We start from the raw sequence: 12,049 nt of genomic DNA on the forward strand, positions 1-12,049 counted from the left end.
AGTTCTTGAGAATCCTGAGGACCCCTCAAAGGCTGAGTCTCTTCCAAGGAAATTGAATTCTCGTTTAATTAAGAATGGATTTGCTGTGGTACGTGGTATGAGACAAAACCGAGCCGCGATTGAGGGATTCTGGTGAAATTTTTCCATAGGTTCGCAAATGGGGTGAGGCCTAAGAAAATTTTCCCGGTTGACTGCCTCCCCTGCCAGGGCCAATCTCCGGTCAAATTCAATTTTTCCCTTGGAGAGATCAAAGGTCTCATTCCTCCGTTCTCCCAGACATGTACTGTCGCCACAGCAGAGAAAATGTGCATATGAAAAAAAAATATACCAGAGTATTCCGAGAATTACAATCGCCCATTTCAAATTGAAGTTGAATGAACATCGATAATAATAATTACAGTTATAATATATTATTGTTATTTTATATTGATAGAAATTTTTCTTCTTTTTGCGATAATAATCCATCGATAATAATAATTACAGTGATAATATATTATTGTTATTTCATATTGATAGAAATTTTTCTTCTTTTTGCGATAAATTTAATGGAGAGGTAATGACAGTTGTATTTTTGATATCTCTTCACCCTGGATGAGTCGAGCATACAATTCACCAATATTAAAAAATCTTTAATAATTCAGCGGTAGACATTTGTTGTCGAGAAAACATGCAATGGACTGGAAAGAGCATATTGACTTTTCTTTCATCTCCAAAAGGAGACGATAAAGATTTCATTGGTAAACTTCAGACATTGACTGTTCTCTCTTCCTCCTTCACCGGAAAAAGGGACACAGGAGGAAAAACAAGACAACAAAATGGACGCTGAAGGAGCAGACGTCTAGACTTGGCTCGTAGCCCCAACAAAGTCACACACACGAAGTCACGAGAAAATTTTAATATCGCTCTTTTGAGAATCGGGTCGATTCGTCACCTGCCCTCATCCAGCCCTCATCCAGCCCTCATCCAGCCCTCCCTGCGCGCAACTCCTGCGAGGAAAAACGATGGAGTACATTATAAAGATGAAAGTATCCTGAGATAAAGGAAAATGTAAAATGAGGGGGAGAAAAAAGTTTGAAAAAAAAAGGAGAAAAAAGCCGAAGGAGTAAACGAGATAAAGGCAAGAAAAGAAATTCGCAGTGACCCAGGAGACAAAGGAGAAAGGAGCGGCGAATGGAGAGAGGTGGAGGAATAAAAAATGGGTTGAGAAAAAAAAAACATTCTCTAACGAAAGACTGAACTCGATTGCGCTATCGCATGGAGTTGAAGCGAGGGCCGCTCATTGGTGGCTTTGAAATATTTATTTATATATATATTTTTTTCTTTCATTTTCATCTCTCAATGCCAAAATGAAGAGACGAGAAATCGCTGAGAGTTGGCGAGCGCAATAAACCAGAGCACAAATCGCTTCTCATCCCTCCATATAGTCATCCCTTTTGAATTCACTCACTGGGTCCCTCCTCCTATTCTTGGCCCTCCTTCATCCATCAAGCGCGAAACACGGACGTATTTCACCAACTTAAAACCGCAAGGGCCATCTTTTCTCTCCCACGTACCTCTTTTCAGAGTTCTCGCAAAACGACCACCAGTTTTTCGTGGTTATTTCTCCTTTTTGGTCTGTGGAGGGGAGTCTTCTTTTCATATTCGTCGCGTCCACCCGCGCACATCCGGTCTTACTTTGGATAGCACGTAGCACACCGGTGAATACCGTCTGGTGAATTGCATTGTCGTCACACCTGCGTGTGTCTACCCAACCGGGGACAAAGACGTCAATGCTTCACTGGGGCAAGGTGGAATAGACTCAGGCGTGAGACGCGTCAAACGATTCATTTTGGCCCACTGTCAAAGCATCCACCACCTCGCACACTCAAAGGGTTTTTTTTTTTTTCAAAATGCAAAATCCTTGGATTTCACGTGGAAAAATAATGGCCGGCATGGCGAGAATTCTTCGAGGAATATTATCGGCAGAGCAATGCGCGAAAAGAATTACGCAACTTACGTTTACTCAATGATTTTAGGGAATTCATCAGGGAAATTCTGATCGTTCGCTTCGAAATTGTTATTACGTTGTGGTAAAAACGAAATTTCATGAAAAAATGGTGGTACGATAATTTAATTCAATCCTCGCACTATAACGGTTCTTCAAACCGCCAATAGTAAAAAACTATGGCCCCGCCAATGCCACTCACCCCTTGAAAATAAAATTCGCCATTTTTTCACGTCGTCCATAGGTACACGATCGTAAAAAACGAGGCCCCAAAATCCCCGAAAAACCAATAAATGTTTTTTACGAACTTGAGAGCAATTTTAGGTTCACAGCTGCAGTATTTTTGGTGATTTTTATGATCCGCCATTTTTCACACCTGTAGTGGCTCCCTCCCACCACCCCCTGAAACAATGTAAAGACAAATATCACTGGGGCAAAAAAAAAAAATAAAACCACTGCCAAGTTTTATTATTTACTCGACTCAATGATACGCCTGTTTGGAAATTGTTTCAGTTATGTGGAGCAGACGTTTGAAAATTTAATGAAATTACGTACGTGAAGTATGGATCGATTGTAGGAAGCCCCGGGTCATTGTGGAGAACGAGGTAGTGCGGTAAATATGAACGTGAACGACTTTTCCGAGCTTTTTATATTTTCAAGACCTTCGAGGGGGTGGCGGAAATTTATCAAGAAAATCCAGCCAAAGACACCTCGACGGAGGGCTTTTCGCGTAAAAAATAATGTCAACGAGTGCTCTCGATATCTTCTTCTTTTTTTTCTTTCATTTTTTTTTTTGAGCGATGGGGAAAACAAACAAGCCCCGGCAATCCGGTGGTGAATATGCAAACGCAGGTGGGCGGTGAAATGAAACCCAAATGGTTTTGGAAACGGTGAGGGGTAATATAATGTAGGAAACCTGTTTTCATATCGTTTAATTGTGCAGAAGCTCTGCACACCGGTGGAGCTGGGGCCGCCCACCCCTTTTCGATTAAAATTTTTGATTAAAATAACACAGGGGGGGCTTATGATCAGCTGACGTGGCAATTAAATCAGATATTTCGGGGCTCAGGGCAGAAATATTAGTGATGGATCATTGCAGACTGGTGTTGCGGATTTTTGTGACAGCTGTGGATGATGTGGATGGAAATTTTTGGAAATATTTCCTTTTCTCTGTAGAAATTAAAAATCATCGGCTTGTGACAGAAATTAGGGCATCATGAGACGAAACTGGTAAATAAAATTGCATCGAGAATGGAATAATCGCTTCGATAAACCGCGAATTTTTCTGAAGGAGAAAAGTTCTTAATGTTCTTACCTTGGATATTCGCTTTGTATAAATAGATAATTGAATTAGTTTAAACTCTGGGAAACGTTTTTTCACGTGACCTGCAGTGGACTTCTGGGAAAGCCCTGACTTACACACCAATTTATCGCCCTAAAATCAGACATTTAGCAGGAAAAAAAGATTATTAATTCATCTACAAGTGAATTACGTTCAATAAATGGTGTAATTTACGCGCTTCAATTTTTGACTCAAACTTTTCCTGAGAATTGAAAATTTAAATAGAAATTAAAAAGGAAAAAATGGCGAAATGATTTTTCGGTTGACAGGAGTATTCGCCGAGGTCAGTATCCGGTTGTTAATTATTAGGATAAAATGCGGATGGAAAAAGCAGAGGTCTAGCGACTTGATAACTGCGCACTTCCTACGGGCGCCATTAAAAGGCTGTGTTCTCACGGGCCGTTAATATGGCGCGAATGTTTATACCGTTCTTGTGCTATTTAAAACGCTCTGGCGGAAGGAAGGAAAACGGGCGGGAGGTTGTGGCAACATTAATAGAGAAAAAGAAAATCGTTTGAGCAGAACCAGGGGCGGGTATATCCGCGGCTCTCTAACCCGGAATTCCTTCGGCGAAATCTGAAACTGTACGCGACGCACTAAATCCTACCCTCCTCTGGCCACGAAGGGGAATCTGTAAATGGAATGGAATTCAATAGTTTAATGGACTCCGATGAATACGTTTACCCGAATTGTTCGTAATAATTGACTGCACCCTCGACGAGAGGAAATTGTGTCAATTGAGGGTAACGAGTGATGCTCTCGATGGAAATTTAAATTTCAATTCATTTCTATCCCCAGAAAATTTATTGAAAAATTTATAACAATTTTATAGTAGGATTTATAGGTTTTATTTGAATTTGGATGGACGATTTTGAAGAATAGAAATTAATTTATTCTTTCGTGTTTTATTTTTGTTTAAAAATTAAATGTAACGAAACGACACTTTTAATTTTCACTCGCCACTCTTTGCAAACACCCGGGGCGAGACATTGCCAGTCTGGTTTATTCCCCATTCCGACATTTGCAAATACAGCTGGGTAATATTAACCCGAGACGCTCGTTTCGCACGAGAAAACGGATGCAGTCCAAAAAGACTGTGATGTTTCGGAGGAAATGAATAGTTACATCTCCCTGTCTCGCGGATTTCAGCCAACAAAACAGATAACTCGGACTGATTTATTGCCCCCGGAAAGAAAAACAAATAAACACGTGTCATGGATTACTGAGAAGGGGGCATGAGGGATCGGTCAATGTTCTTTATAGAGAACATGAAAGAAATATCGACGGTTCAGAAGTTAAACGTTCCGACGATTCCGGCTGACTAAGTACAGTCTTGGAGATAATTGAAGATGAAAGAGTGTATTTTAAACCAGAGATCATTCATGGAATTATCGCGAGCGATAAATCCAGGATGAATGAGCACTACTCCCGCCCCTTTCATTCTTCCGTTATCTAGAGTTGTTTAAAATATTTAGATTATTGACACAAACCAGAAACTCATGCCTCCCGAAAACTTCCGATACAATCCAGACTGCCCGGGAAAAAAAATTGCAATCGGAATATTTTTTTCAAAATTTGAAATAAATTTCTGGAGAACTTTTCAACAAATTTTTCTGAAACAAACAAAAATCCGGGAACAAAACAATTGTATTTTTGGGAAATGTTTTGAAAATTTTTTCAAAAATTTGTTTCGGTTATTTTTTTTTATTATTCTCTAAAAATTTTTGCGAATACAATTTTTTTTACTTTTTTAATTTTTCAATATTCTCAAAAAATACGCCATCCAAATTATAAAAAAAATTTGCCTTTTCAAATTCTTGAAAAATTTTTCAAAATCTTTTCCAGAAATAAAATTCTTTTATTCCCCGAATTTTTTTATTTCATAAAAAAAATTTCTGGAAAGTTTTCCAGAAATGTTTTGAAAATCTGGAAAAAAATATTCCGATTACAATTGTTTTTACCGGGGCGTCGAATCAATATAATTATAAACTATTCAGATATTTTTCTCTTACATCCAATTATATAATCGTACATATAAAATATAAATAAACTACAAAAGATTCAAGTGCCCGTATTTTTCCACGTGTTAAAATGTCTCTGGGGGAAGAATTCCTCCTAATGAAGAGACAATCGTGTTATAAAATTCTAGCATCGATGAGCCCTCCGGTGGGGCGGGTACATGGGGCACCACGTTTTCAATTAAAAGCATAATTACGAATTCGACGGTATGGGCTGCAGGGAATAACGCGTGCAGCACGTGCGTGCGTGCTTATCCGGCCAATTAGAGTGCCGATATTTATGCACGGACATTAACCGCCCTGTCGCGCTTCATACGCTCTCCACTAGCCAACCCCTTCCCTGCACCTAGCCAGTACTCACCCTCGACATCCAATATGCCTGATGATGCCTGTACAAATGTGTGCTCCATGACCATTGCCAATAGAATTCCAACACTCTTTATCTATTTTTTATCCTCAATCCGACCCACTCATTTATCCCACCCTCTACCACCCCCTCAAACACCGGCGTTATCATAATTGTAAAATTTCATTTAGCTCGGCAAAATTAATCTCAATAAACCGTCGTATTAATGAATTTTCCCTTCGATTTCAATTTCCCGGGAATTTCTCATTGCGGGATTGAATTCTGGATTGAATTGTTTGGGTCATGGATACCTGTTTCATATATATCCGATTTATTATTTTTATCGCCCAAGAAAATTTTATATTTTATAGAAACAATTGACTAAAAAAAATTGAAGGAAAAATAATGAAGGAAAGAGAGAAAGAAAGAGGGATTGAAAGAGGAATTGAAAGAGAGAAATTCAAAATCGAAACTAAAATGAAAATTAGAATCGTAACTGGAATGAATTTTAAAATAAAAGTTAAACTCAAAATGAAATTGAAATGAAAAATAAAAATGAAAAACAATTGTAGTTACGATTTTTTAATTGGAGAAAAATGTCAGGGGGTATTATGACAGACGGTAATGCGGTGACTCGATAAACAAACCGTTTTAATGCACATTTCTATAGAATGGAGTTAACCGCGAGTTAATCGAGAGTTTTCATTGCGTGCTGCAACATTACGGATGAGCAGACAGGTCTGAGCGACGTGGAAAAATAATCCACCCGCCATTACAACGGCTCGTACACTACAAATGCTCTTCTAATGCGTCTCAATCTTCTCGGTGAAGATTATTCTATCCTCTTTCTCATCGTCATGAAATGCGGTGATGGATCCATGCGATAATAAACGACTACGCAATGTTTATTTACTCTACGCCTTTGAACATTCACGACGAAGTGCACGAGTTTAAAATTTCCATTGGTAATTTACTTTCAATTCATCTGCATTTTGTTTCTAAAAGATTAATCATCGCCTGGAATATTGAGATGTAGAAGAAGAGCTCAAAAATTATTAAAAAATATTTTCTGAAGAATTTTTTTTTAATTTCTGCATCAATTCAAAAGTCTTGATTCTTTTTTTATGTTCTCAAAATACATAATATATACTGGAGTTCAGGGTTTTCCCCGGGTACAAAATTCACTCTCTCCCGAGTTTTTATGTCCCCGGGTTTAGGAAACACTCACTGCTTTAGTGCCAGAGGATCTTCCTGATATTGCAGAAATGGGAACAATCCCGGAGGACTTTCACTGTCTGGATTTTCCAAATGTGATTTTTTTTTTCAAAAATGCATCTGCTCCCGGGAAATACCCAGAAGTGAATCGAAATGACAGAAATGATTCCGCGGGCAGAATCATTTCTATTTGACCAGAAAAAAATATTGCGCACATCCCAAACGTGTTAAAACCCCAAAAGTAAGGCCCTAGAAAAATATTCAATCTATTTCTTCAGGGACTCAACGATTTCAATAAAAAAATCGATAATTCCCTTACAATATATATATTTAATTTTCCCGGATCTTTCGGTTGCACAATTCTGCGATGACATTCATCAATAATCATTGATAAATAAATGTTGATCCTGTGGCCAATAAATACCTGACAAAGCCTGTCATTGGGACGGTTTATGGGTCTGGCGTCACACGACATTGATCCTAAAATACCCCCAACGAGACAGTAATGTTCCTTTCCGCTCCTTCTATTGCAATCCTTTTTTTTTTTTCACCTCCCATTTTGCCTTCACCTCGACGCACTCTACCATCGATATTTCATGATAATTATGTGACTACCGGTTGTGTGGGAGTGGGCGCGGTTCTCCAGACAATTTCCAATACTATCTTGCGTTGTAAAACCTCGTGACGGAGTGGCGTGTCGAACATACATGGTTGAATTATACAGCGTACGTGAGACAAAGCGAGAAGTTGGAATAAACAAAAGGCGATATGGTGAGTTTTACAAATGCGGAGAGAGGCAGAAAGCAACTGGAAATCTATGCACGCACGCGAGAACATTACGAAAAACCACGAGAGGAGCATACATTGTTTCACGGTAGAAATACGTTGAAACTGAAAATTATGAGGTTTTCATTTTAAATAATAATTTTCACCAATTCACGGTGAACGTACCATTCCCAAGGAATTTCAAATCATTTCAATGAGTCATTGCATAAAATACAGGATTTATTTTCGGATATTTAACTTGACTTCACACTTTTCGATCTTGATGATGATTCGTTGAAATCTTGGATTCATTTTTGGAGGGCAGTCCTGGAATTTTAATTCGAATCATAAACGTTTCGACCTGGAACATTCGAAATTTTTTTTTAATAAATTCTCGAGGTCTTAAGCTGAGACTTTTAGAAAAAATTCTGGAGTGTCAGTTTGAAATTGAAAGATCAGAACTTGACAGCATAAATCTCAGAATAATATATTTGATTTTTGGGCTGTATTCACATATTCTATCGCCCCTCGATTATTGAAAAGAAAACAGAACTATTGCCCCATCACTCCTCGATTAAACACTGGAATCTCCCGTTAGAATTTGAGTTCCCCCTCGAGATTTTTTTTTTTTTCTGAAACGAGGACGTGGACCGGTGCAAGCAACTGCCTCAGCTGGCACATATCGAACATCCGAATACGATACGCGATACGATGAAAAGCAGATACGGTATAAAAAAAGGTCGACAGTTCAATGCACGCGTAACCGGGGGTTTAGCTTCAACATCTGCGGACCGCGTGCCCAAGACGCAAATGCGCACCGGAAGTTGACGCGGTGTCGCCAAAAGGACAAGGGATGTCGAGTTCTTTGTGCACGAACTCTGCGTGCCATACGATGCCTTTCTAAGATTACAAAATATTCTGGCTTCTCGACATGATCATTGAGGGCCGCACGTTCTCAAGAAGCCATTAATTTCGAGCTCATAATTTCAACGATCACTTCCTCGGGGATCAATCGTCAGAGCAAAAGACCGGTGACTACATAAATTTGTTGCAAAATCAATTCAGCCTTCAGCTCTCCGTAGAACTCGAAACTTGAGAATTATATCGGGATATTAAAGGAAAGCTTTCGAAACATTTCACTCAACTTATGAATCTCAATTTGAGTTCCTGAAGTCCCAACTTTCGGGCTGGGACTTCAGAACGACGTGGGTAAAGAAAATTGTTGAAAGAAATTTTTTTTTTTTTAACTTTTCAAAAATTCGTTTCGGAAATTTTTTTTTTAATTTTCCGGAAATTTTTATTAATATCATTTTTTCTTTTAATTACACTCTTGTTTTCTAATTTTTCAATATTCTCAAAAAATACGCCATCCAAATTATAAAAAAATTTTTCCTATTCAAATTTTTGAAAAATTTTTTAAAACCTGTCCCAAAAATAAAAAAATTTTGTTTTCCGACTTTGGTTCATTAAAAAAAACTTATGAAAAGTTTTCTAGAAATTTTCTAGGAAATTTGGAAAAAATATTCCGAGAGCAATTTTTTTTTCACCCGGGGACTCTCGACGTCGACTTAAAATTTTCAAAAGTCTCAAATAAAATATCAAGACGGAATCATTGTGCACCAGGAGGCCTTGGAGTACAGGAGAAGGGAATCCTGAGTGTAATCGCAAATAGTACATTGCCCCCCCCTCCGTACACTTTCACGTGCATGAAGGGGTCTCGTTGGTGTACTATCGTGTGTAAACGTAATGCGATATTCGACGGCACCGATCAACGGTTGTACTCCAAACCGGTTCTCCGAGGCTCTTTGCAAATAATCGCAGACCGTTTACAGCAGCGCAATTCTCTGCGGGGCAATACGGGCGACAACACCGAACACGTGCGCGAGGAAAAACAATTCGCCTACAAAAAAATTATCTATCCAACATTTTCCATCGCATCTATTCCGCCAATTGCTATAAAAAATAATACATCCAAATTTTTAATAACAATATCTAACAATCGATTCCTTTTTTTTACGTAGTTGGAATTCATCTATTGACATGTCCATAAAATTATTTTATTCTAATAAAAAAAGGCGAGAGAAATCGTGAAAAAATTTTGAGAATGAGAATCATGACAAAAATTTTAAAAAATCGTGAAAATTTGGAAATTATTACGGAAATTTTGGCCAGTGACGGTGGAAGCGGGAAAATGAAGAAAATTCAAAAAAATTCCGGGAATTAAAGACCCGCGAAAATTTGACAGTGATTTAACATATGAGATGCAATCGAGAGATGGGGCAAACGAATAAATTTTGGTATTTACATCAGCAATGGGATCGGGGAGAACCATCTAGGGCTCTCAAGACCATTTTTGCCCGTTCCTCGACATCTCAAGCGTTACCTTGAGCTCACCAAGACACGCAGAAGGGCCTGAAGGTGGGAGAGAAGGTAGAGAAACCCGTGGGGTCATTGCTCCCAGATTACACTCAGAGTCAACGTAATCCCATTGGCCAAGAGAGGAAACCTATAGCTTAGGCCGTTGTATACGCGTCCCGTCGTCCTATCGAGGCCTTCCATCCAAGACCAAATTTATCTCCTTCGTCCTCATCTGTATTAGAAATCTATCCCACTACCTTAGCAATTACTTTTTTCCATTCCCCATCCCAAAAACGGATATTCGATCTATTTTCTGCAATTAATTGACACATTGTGACTATTATAACTCTTCGTTAATATATTTTTACAAACATTTCAAGATATCCCTCTCAGGGTGTCTGAATGTCCTGAATGTCCTGAATGTCCTGAAGATCGAAAAACCTTTGAACATGGAAAATTCTCTCCGCATCCCACGAACAGATAATAAATTTGGGTTATAATGAAGGCTGGGTTAATTAATCCTGGCTCTATAAGCCTTTCTTTCGGGAATGTATTCCCTCCGATCCTCACAAACGAAAAGCCCTCTCACCCCTTTTTACCTCCGTCGAACGAGGAGAATTGGTATAGAGCGACCTGGTGCAGAGCTATTATAACAAAGCTATTAGATGCACCTCGGGTGCCCCTGGCAATTTCTAAAAACCTATTAACAAGCTCCGCACCCATCAAGCGCACACGTCCCGTTGTGGAATAACCATGTGCCTCTATACACAACTCTCTTCTTATTTTTTGCACCTTTTTTTTTGGGTTGAGATACCCCACGGTACCTGCCAACACTTTCGGAGGTAGTGTGAACACACATACGAACCTTTCACACCATTATTATCCATAAATTCGGTCTAACTCCCTATCGAAGATTTAATATACCGCACCCTGGAGAGAAACTAATTACTCCGAGCTTTTAAATCCCCAAGCTCAGTGCACTCTATAATTCAATACCCTCTATCCACCCCTCTGTGACTGTCAACGACATGTTTTTTCGCATGAAAATTGCCAAAAGTGAAAGTAGGACATTTATTGTGGGAAAATCCACTCGTTACTTCGTTAGTTCTCCATTGAAATAATTGGAGTGAATTTTTTTTTTACACCCTTTTTCCGCGTTTTTTTTTTTTTTCATTGTTGTCGGTGACATTGAAGAGGGAATGGAGTGGATGAAATAGACGGAAGTGGAATTGTAAAAGACGGCGAATGAAAATGAAGTTTTTTCAGTTTTCCCACTTTTTTTTCTGTGCGAGTTCTCATTTGGGGAAACACGTCTCTTTCTAATTGAGAGGAATTTCTCGCTCTTCCGAAGATTATTATTGAAGTTTTTTGTCGATGAGAGAAATCCGATTGATTGCAGATATTCACGTGTGGATTCTTTGTAGGAGGTACTTCGTTAGTTTTTACTTTCAGTAATTGGTGGGAGTCTGTTCTTCGTTCGTTTTCTGTTAAGGGTATTGGAGAGGGGAAGAATTCATTTTTATATCGAAGTTTTCTAATTTTTGTAATGAGGAATATTCAGTTCAGTGAATTAATTTGAGGGAAATTGAAATGCGAAATCGAGAGAATGGAAAAATGGCTTGGGCTCCCTGGAGTAAAACTCTTCTCGCGATTTTTCATGGTTCAAAAATAGAAGTGGATTTGAAAAATCGGAGAAGCGGGCGGAATCAACTGGATTGAAAATAATTTTTTATTCTTCTCATACCGATTTTACTGATGGTAACAGTGAAGATAAAAGAATGAAAAATACCGAGTTTTCCAATTATTTTATCAGAAGAGATTTTCCACCCAGCGAATTTTTTTCTTCAAATTACTAGAAGCCCATGATTCGCGAAACAAATATCTTCTTTTTTTTCGGAATAAACAAATGGGAATGCTCATGAAAAATAAAACATCAACAAACCACCCGATTCGGGCCATCGGGCTGGATGTAATTTTTATTTTTTCCCTTTCGTTACTGACATTGAAGAGGGAAAAGAATT

The sequence above is a fragment of the Fopius arisanus genome, unplaced genomic scaffold (assembly GCF_000806365.1).
Source record: "Fopius arisanus strain USDA-PBARC FA_bdor unplaced genomic scaffold, ASM80636v1 scaffold00155, whole genome shotgun sequence".
Lineage (NCBI taxonomy): Eukaryota > Metazoa > Arthropoda > Insecta > Hymenoptera > Braconidae > Fopius > Fopius arisanus.